This window comes from Clupea harengus, chromosome 23 (assembly GCF_900700415.2).
Source record: "Clupea harengus chromosome 23, Ch_v2.0.2, whole genome shotgun sequence".
NCBI classification, from domain to species: domain Eukaryota; kingdom Metazoa; phylum Chordata; class Actinopteri; order Clupeiformes; family Clupeidae; genus Clupea; species Clupea harengus.
The window spans coordinates 15567800-15576931 of record NC_045174.1 but is presented as its reverse complement, the minus strand read 5'-3'; the positions used below and the strand labels follow the sequence as shown (position 1 = coordinate 15576931).

Sequence of the window (9132 nt, the reverse complement as noted above, 5' to 3'; positions counted from 1 at the left end):
CACACACACCCCGAAGACGCACCTGCCTCTGATGCAGACCTGGCCAGGACATGGCGCAGAGCCCTGCCTGGCGTGTCCCCCTGAGTCAGCTATAACCTGGACGCTTCCATTTCTGGGAAACTCCCTAAATGAATCACCGTGTCTTTGGAGAGACACTGGGGATTCGTAAATTGAGTCTTTCGCACTGAGGCAAAATATCTATCTCCCATTACCTTTTTTTAATTGAACATTTCATTCTCTCTGCTGCGTGAACACAGCGTTGTGGAAGAGGTGTTGCTGAGTTGTATATCTGATTTGTTTTCACGCTATCTGAGCCAAAAGAAGTGTGTACCCGTAGTTGGGTCCCTGCGGCCCTTGGCATATTCCCGCATTATGCGCTGTGTTTGCCTCAGCAAAACCTAATACGGTTGAACAAAATGTCCACCTTGGCACTGACCAACGTAATAAATAACAGCTTGATACCAGACAACTTCCTTTATTGGCTGTATTATATCCAATCCAACAGGCCGTTCTAGAAATTAAAATCGCGTTCCAATATTCACTGGCCGTACATTTTTACGCAGAATCAGCACTTACAAGGATCATTATTAATGTTCTGACGACACAAATCTGCTGTGTAAGAATGAATCATCTGTAATTCTATATGGAGCCTCGTAGATGCATTACGTTCAACAGGTGGATGGACAGCATCCAAACAGGCTGAGATATAGGAGGAAGCTCGTTAGTAATTATGCTGTAGACGAGGGCATGGGGGGGGGAGGGTGGTATGCAGCTACACACGTGGGCCGATACACCATGCCCCTCTTTAGTTCTAGGAAGGACGGAGAGGGAAGATCCTACAATAACAAGCAATAGCAATAACCTCTCTCTCACCACACACAGAGACACACAGACAGACAAACAACACTCTTACACAGTCTCTCTCTCACACACAGTCTCTCTCTCTCTCACACACACACACACGCACACACACACACACACACACACACACCACAGACACACAGACACAGACAGACACAGACACAGACACAGACACACACACACACACACACACACACACACACACACACACACACACACACACACATACACTACTGATGAGGTGCATCTGCCTGGGGAAACCCTGGAGACAGTGTGAGCACTTTTCCATCATCTCATCTCATCGCACTGTGTGTGTGTGGGTTTCAGATCCAAACTTCAGTTACGTACGTGTGCACCTGAGTATTTTGTGCGTGTGTGCGTGTGTACATTTGTGTGTGTACATTTGTGTGTGTGTGTGTGTGTGCATACGCCGAGTGGCAGGCGGCCTATCGGGTTCCGGGGACACCAGAGAGCCTGGGAAAAAGCGTCGGCGCGACAGAGTTCCGGCGAGGCCCCCGCTGGACATTCCAACTAAGATTACAGGATCACAGTCTGGGACAACCTGCAGACACGGCACAGGGTTTAAACATTAACTCCCAGAAACCCCCACAGCGAGCCACTAACAGAGCCGCTCCGGCCCAGCTCACAGGCCCTCGGCCTAATCCGCAGCAGCATGTAACCTCATAGTAACCTGACCAACTGCGTGAAGGGCGTTTCCCTGTGCAGTGACCTCATGACTGAAAAAAGAGATCTGAAAATGAAAGCATCACTATTGTTTAATTGAAGAAAGTAACCTGACCCACTGCGTGAAGGGTGCTTCCCTGTGTTGTGACTAGGGCTGAACGATTTGGGAAAATAATCTAATTGCGATTTTTTACCAAAATATTGCGATTGCGATTTAATATGCGATTTTTTTTTGTATCCTCTTTTTTTCCCAACAAAACGTAATGAATGATTTAAATATGACCAACACAATATTAGATACATTTAGTGTAAAATATTCTTTCCCACATTTTACATTTTTATTTAACTGCTCATTACAGAAACAAGAACAACAAATAGGTGGCTTTGCCACTGTGCATTTAAGTAATTTAAAAAAAGTAATTTTAAGTATAAACACTAGGCATGCACTTTTTAAACACTGTGTGCAAAATTTACCATCTTAAAAAAAAAAAAAAAAAAAACATTTTTTTTTTTTTTTTTTAGACCACGTTTTTTAATCGCGAACGTTGCGGTTAGAAAATCGCGTTCTATCATATCGCGATTAAATCGCAAATGCAATTAATCGTTCAGCCCTAGTTGTGACCTCATGACTGAAAGAGAGATCTGAAAATGAAAGCATCACTATTGTTTAATGGTGGTCAGAGCACTATAGGGCTTTAGGGAAATGCAGTTCAGGCTGACCATTTTACTGCCATGGACAAATTCACAAAATTCACTTTTGGTTAGTCATAGAGGTGATAGGTATGTGCACTTGTGGGAGTGTGTATGTGTTGCATAATACTGTTGATGGTGTGTGTGTGTGTGTGCGTGTGTGCGTGTGTTTTAGTGTGTGTTCTGTGGTGTGTGTTTATTAACATCAGGATGAATTCTCTGACTGATAAGCAATGTGTTGAATGCAGCAGCAGAAAGCATGACCAGGTGGGTAACTGTCAGCCACTTATCCAAATTAACACCTACAACAATAACCTGAGATGAGTGGCAGGCTTCCAAACCTCAAAGGCAGAAATCAAACGCCGCTTTTGTATCTGTCACAGGTGCAGCCAGCCTTTGGAAGTTAAACTGACTAGAATATATAGACACTAGAAAATATGGACACTACAATATATGGACACTAGAATATATGGACACTAGAATATAAGCTCAGTTTTATGGACATGGTCCATGTATCTTACCTTTTGAATGGTAAGCAGTAAGGTACCGATTGGTAAAAAAACGCAAATTCAAATGTTTTTAAAAATATATACAACCAATCATTTATTTAAAGTGCCAGTTGAGCAGAATGGCTTATGAGAAAATAAAATGTGTGATTGTTACGAAAATAAGACGTTACATTTTCTGCTCTGTACACAATGCAAGACAGCAAATACTTTTCTGCTTCAGTCAGGCGCCCACTTTCCCCCCTCAGTCTTACGGGTCCCAAGGCATTAATCCCCATGCTTATGTGTTATTTTTAAGCCACTGTGTTTGCAATCCCATTGTTGTTCTGTGATTTATAATACGGATGTTGGCTGAGACTTCGGTATGCATTTGCAGTGTGTTTGGAGAAAGTCACTGTTTTGTCCTGGCCCTGTTAGCTCTCGTTCCCCTCTTAATGGGTCGGCTTGGAGTATCGAATCTGGATGGAGTTACAGCTAATCATGACAATGCAATCAGACACAGCCATTAGGCCATCATACCAGTCCTCACCAAACCCTTCACCCTCCTCTCCAATCTGCAGAGTCTGTAGTCAGACTGTTCGGTCATCGTTAAAGTCTTCACTAAACCCTTTAATTCCCTTCTCTTCTTCTTCTTAAACCCGACAGTCGTCCCTGCAGATGTTTAGCCATCATGCTAAATTCCTCATTAAATCCCTTTTCATCCATTTATCTTCCACTCAAAAGGGCACCCTACTCTGTTGGGAGAGTCCCGATAAGCCCATCAGCTGTCACCCGATACGCCCTGCGGCCGGCAGCGATCAATGGCTGGCGGCGGCGGCGTCTCTTGTGGAACTCTGTGCCATAACTCCCGAGCCGAAAAGAGTCCCCCTACCCGTGAGTCAGCTCTCCCTCCTCACGGACCTGACATCCAGGTTTATGACCAATCAATTTTCATTGGTAAGTTTTACGGGGCGAAAAGAAGATATGTGCAACTGACACTGACCTCTTCACCTAGACAGCCAATAAGTGGGGGGCGCACTAGCGCTCGGTGACTGCTGTCTCATCCCCCAGGTGGGTAAGAGATGGGACAGGAGCCCAGTGTATTATGTGTGGAGAGCCTTGGGGAAATCTACCATAGGTAACAACCTGCTGTGTCGTGCTGACTAGCTAAACTATCCTACTTCTGGCATCGTCAGCAAAGCTGTCAGCAGTGCCGTGCTTTAGGTGTTGCACGATGAACAATCCCTGTTCCTTAACGAATATTACTGAAATATTAATGGTAACGTACAATAAGAAGCTAAGAAGGGGTGGTATTATGGGATGGCACTCCACGGTGGCAGGAAGGATTCCTGTTGGCACGGAGACTAATGACTTCCTGTCCCAGCGATGCCTGAGTAACGCCTTCAAAGTGATGAAAGGTTTTTGAAGACATCGGGTAGCAGCTGTGGGGACCTTTTTCATTTTGTTTGTTTGTCTCAGAGAAGCCGGCGTTGCCATGCCCGGAGTCCTGTTTCCTGCCCTACGAGGACCAGATCGTCACATTTCTAATTTAGCGAGCTGGGCGCTTCAGCTCAAGAGAAGAGCAGACAATTATCATCATCCGGTCTTGTTATAACTTGAGAGAAAAAGAGAGAGATGAAAACAAAAAGAAAGGGAGAGCAAGAGAAAGAAATGGGGATAAAGAGAAGATGAGGACTGGGAAACGGAGTGAAGTGTCATCATCAGCTTCCGAAAACAAGACAAACGCATCATAATAAGCATGCTCACTGGGCACGTGAATTCAGAGGGATCAAAGAGACTGAGTGAATGTCTTTCGTGTGTTTGTGTGTGTGTGTGTGTGTGTGTGTGTGTGTGTGTGTGTGTGTGTGTGTGTGTGTCTGTGTGTCTGTGTGTGTCTGTGTGTGTGTGTGTGAATTCATGCTCATCATCTGCCAATTACTGATTACTCATTTTTTTTGTGGGAGCATTTAGTGTTGACAGACAATGCTATGAGAGGGAGAGACAAAGTGAAAACGATAGGACGGAGATAGAGAGAGAGAGAGAGAGAGAGTGAGAGGGAGAGAGAGAGAGAGAGAGAGAGAGAGTGAGGGGTCTCTCAGTCACAGTGCCCAAGGCCGATGTGCTTCCGAGCACAAAATACCTTTAAACGCCTCAGTGGTAAACAAGGGACACCTGACGCTCTTGTTTACGGGTGCCTGGCTGATCAGAAGGCCCCTCTTACTGAAAGCCCCATGACACGTCAGTCTCTGTGTTTGTTCACTGCGTCTGGTTTACAGGAGATTAGATTTTAGAGGCTGACGCTTACCTCCGCTCACTTCCTGTGGTAAAGTGTCCATGTGCCTTCTTCAGGCCCCCTGCAAGAGGAGCGAACGAGAGCGCGAGGGAGCGAATGGCTTTCCAAATTCACAATATGCCTGGCATGTGTTGTCAGCGAAAACGCTCCCTCCTTCTCTCTCTCTCGCTCTCTCACTCCCTCTCTCTCTCTCTCTCTCTCTCTCTCTCTCTCTCTTTTGCTCAATCATCTCTCCTTCTCTCACTTTCCTTTTCCACATGGGCTCACCAGCAGTAAGGGGTGAGCCAAGACCCACTTCCTGCTCCGTGCTCCAATTAGAACTGCCTGTGCAGATTGGCTTTCAATTACATTGTAAATGTCATCCCAACAACCAGCAGGGGTTAGGGCAGGGTTCACCGGCTGTGTCACCCATTTGGTTACCTGCTGCGCGTGGCTACTGAGCTAAGCTAAGGCTCGGAGTGTCACTATGAAAATAAACAAATGAAAGAGTAAATAATATAAAACATTTAAAGGTTCTTGTTCTTCATCCAGGTCTTTACAAAGGTTCACCTTAGATGTTTTTTTCCTCCTGAATAAACCAGTTTGCCAGTGTTGGCAAATTAGTTCTAGAAGGTGGGATGGGTTCCAAGGAGCCACGAAGAACCTTTCCTCTTAGGGTTCTCTACACAGATAAACCTTTAAAAAGGTACTAAGGGTTCCTAGAGTGTTTTCCTGTTATATAAGAATGCAAAAGTGTCGTAACCCATTAAATATCATTCTTTTGAACTGTTGTAACACCCTGTGCAGTTATTTGTTTTTGTCTCAGGAACTCCTCTGTAATCACTAATATTCTATTGTTATAGACTCAAAATATGGAGCAAAAATATAGCCTTCTGAAGACCATGAGTTTTTCCCTGTTTTACATGACTTTTGGGCTAGTGTCTTTTTGACAACAAAACAATATAATTTTTTCATAAATGAGCTAGCATAAATGTTTCTTTTTCCATTTGCATAGTTTTAAGCCTCTAGGTATTCTCACATTAAGATATAACATTAACACACTTAGGCCAGCTCATATCCTCACTCATCCTTCAATTTCCTTTCAATATTGAAATTTCCTGCAATGATAAACATCATAGATCCATCAGGGGCATGGCTGCATCGGTACGGAAAGCCCTGCACCTTCTTCACAGCACCACAGCTTCCCCGCTCAACAGCAGGGTCCTGGTTGCCATGGTTGCGGCAGCCATTTACACACCTGCTGCTTCTCTGCCAAAGCCGCTCTCGTGGTGTGGAGTAAGAGCGAGAGAGCGAGGGAGAGAGCGAGGGAGAAGTCTCCGAACGGGTCTCCTCCGTGCGCCTGCCAAGACGGCCTCAAAATGTCTCTTTGAGGCACGAGCACTCGTCTGAAGAAAAAGGTTAGCGGCATCCCCGTTTCCACAAATTAGACATTTATTACCTTTGGCAGGATCAATCTGACCCGCCAACCTCGCGCCCGCACACACACACACACACACACACACCACACACACAAACACACGCACACGAGCTCTCTGGCAATTCCCTTACTGCCCCATTCCCCCACCCCACTCCCCATCACGGAGATCCCCATGGATTATCACACATTTCCAGCCAAAGGCAGATGTTTAAATGCTAGGCACTCCTTGCGGAGATCCCCAACTGAGAGTCCTCCGTAAACACGACTCCTCTAACCCACGCGCTGCATTCGCACCATGCCATGGCCCCCTGGGCGGGTGGATCGACACAGGATGCAGAGCTAAAGGGAGGTCGTGGGGGGGCTAATGGATTGACACCCTGTGGCCATTTTTCCTGCTTCTCGAAATGTCGGAGAGGCCCCCACCCTGCCCAGCTACCTTGAGATTTAAAATTAGAACCTTCCAAATAGGCGTTACACAACTGATGGAGAGAGTGAGGGGGGAGAAAGAGAAAGAGAAAGGTAATATCAAATTATATACGTATGTAGACCTGACAAAGACTACTCACAGATTTCTCTCTCTTTCTGTTTTTGGATTCAATTTATTGTCATTGCACAGAGTACAGGTACAGAGGCAACGAAATGTTAAGAGAGGCAACGAAATGTTTATCTGTATATCGGCATAACCTTGTCTTAAACAAAACATTATCCTGCTTTTTTCTTCTTCTAAAAACACGTCTGCTTTCAGTCCATCTTGCTCCCATCTCTCAGGCCATCTGTCTCAACAATAGACCCTGATACTGGTCATTCAAACATGAGTTGTGTGCAATGTCTCTTGTCACTACCAATCACTCCCCCCGGCGTTAGCAAACAACACTTATGAACAGAGACAGGTGAGGATTGGACGGTCCCCCGTTATTAAACACACAGACTTGCCGTGCTGTCCCTCCTCCTGTTGTGCAGAAGACAATGTACAAAAACCCCTGTGTGAGACATAAAAAAAAAACCTATGCTCCACTAATCACCACTGAACACTGGCCTCCTGTCCTGTCCCCTGCCGCCCGCCACCTTATAATGTGCTAACGTGCTAAAGTGCCTCTTGTCCGTACCCAGAATGTATCCAGGCATCGATCCGGGTTGAGCTGGACCTAGCCACTGAGTGTCCATGGCTGACGTAACCTAACAGCAGATCCGCTCCCTTAATCAGAAGCACTTCACAATAATGAAATATCCATTAAAGTACAAGCGTAGCTGGATAATGTGAACGTTATGTTGGTGTGGATCAGAGTGAATGCACTGATGAGTTCCTGTATGTTGATGCTGGGTAGTGTCTGTGTGTGTGTGTCTGTGTGTGTGTGTGTGGGGGGAGGGGGGGAGTGTGTCTGTGTGTGTGTGTGTGTGTGGGGGGGGGGGGGTAGTGTCTGTGTGTGTGTGTGGGGGGGGGTTAGTGAGTCAAGCGGTGTCACAGGGTGCTCTGATGGGATTGGCATCCAGCACAGGTGCCTGTTGAGCTTAGCAACAGGTTGCCGGAGCACAGAGATGCTCGTCAACGCAAGAGACTTATTCAACACACACACACACACACACTCACTCTCCCTCTCTCTCTCTCTCTCTCAGAGCAGATGAGCAGAGTCCACCTCTGAGACTCCCCCCTTTCTCCTCCGAAAGCTCTCTTTCTCTCCGTCTCGCCTCGAGGAGAGATAAAGGACAGGCACCTGTTACTCTCCCAGCCCTGGGAGGATGCTGTGTGTGCAGTGTGCCACTCTGAGCTGGCAGCCGCGGGTTCAGCGGCGGGCAGAGAGCTCCGGGAGTCCGCTGGCGAAGCGCTTACGAAGCGAAGGCGGAAAAAAAAGCACGGCCACATATACATCAAGCCAGCCAAGCCCGCCAATAACGCCCAGCTCCCCTAATTAAGCTGATTATTCTGCCAGTGCAGACTGCAGCGGAGAGAAAGAGAAACCGAGAAAGAGAGAGAGGGGAGAGAGAGAGAGAGAGCGGAAGAGAGAGAGAGAGAAAGATGGAACAGCATGTCTCCAAAGCCTGGGCTGTGTTTACAGAGTGGAGTGATGCCTACATGAGGACTTCATCCTCCTTTGTTCGGTGGTTGTGATTCCTTTGATTTGTTTCATTCGTTTGATTCGTTTGTTCATACCGTATAATTGCTCCCTATCAGGTTTACTGGAACATTATGAAACTCACTCTTGAGGATATTAGCCCCCCCCCCCCCCCCTCAAAACCCTCCCCAAAAACCAGGCAAGTGGGGCAAAGCCAGCTTAGAAGGTAACAAGGGACACTAGTATTTTGAAAGGGTGCAATAGCTTTTCTCTCTCCCTTTCTCCCTCTTGCTCTCGGTTTCTCTCTCTCTCTTTCTCCCAAATGCTCAATTAACCCCGGCCATGAGGCGATCTTGAGTCACAAACAAAGAAATTATATTTTTGTCTCAACCAGTCTCAGCCTTCGCAACCAAACCCCCCCCCCCCCAATCTTCTTTCCAAAGTGCCTTTTTAAATCCCCTCACCATGGAACGCCTCAAAACAAAACCACGCCACAGAGAACCGAACGGAACACAACAGAAAAGAGAGGAGAACACACCCCTTCCACTCAATGCCACGGAACAAAAGAGAACCTTCCACAACACCTCCATCATCTGAGAGGTTCACGCACGGCGCTCACTTAAAAGAAACACAACCACAAAAAATACCAAA

At 46.5% G+C, this 9132-nt stretch overlaps 1 protein-coding gene across 2 annotated transcripts in view; it reads right to left on the bottom strand.

The window, feature by feature from the left end:
- ank3b (ankyrin 3b) overlaps nt 1–9132 on the bottom strand; it is a 206639-nt gene that overhangs the window by 167629 nt on the left and 29878 nt on the right. The window lies entirely within an intron of this gene.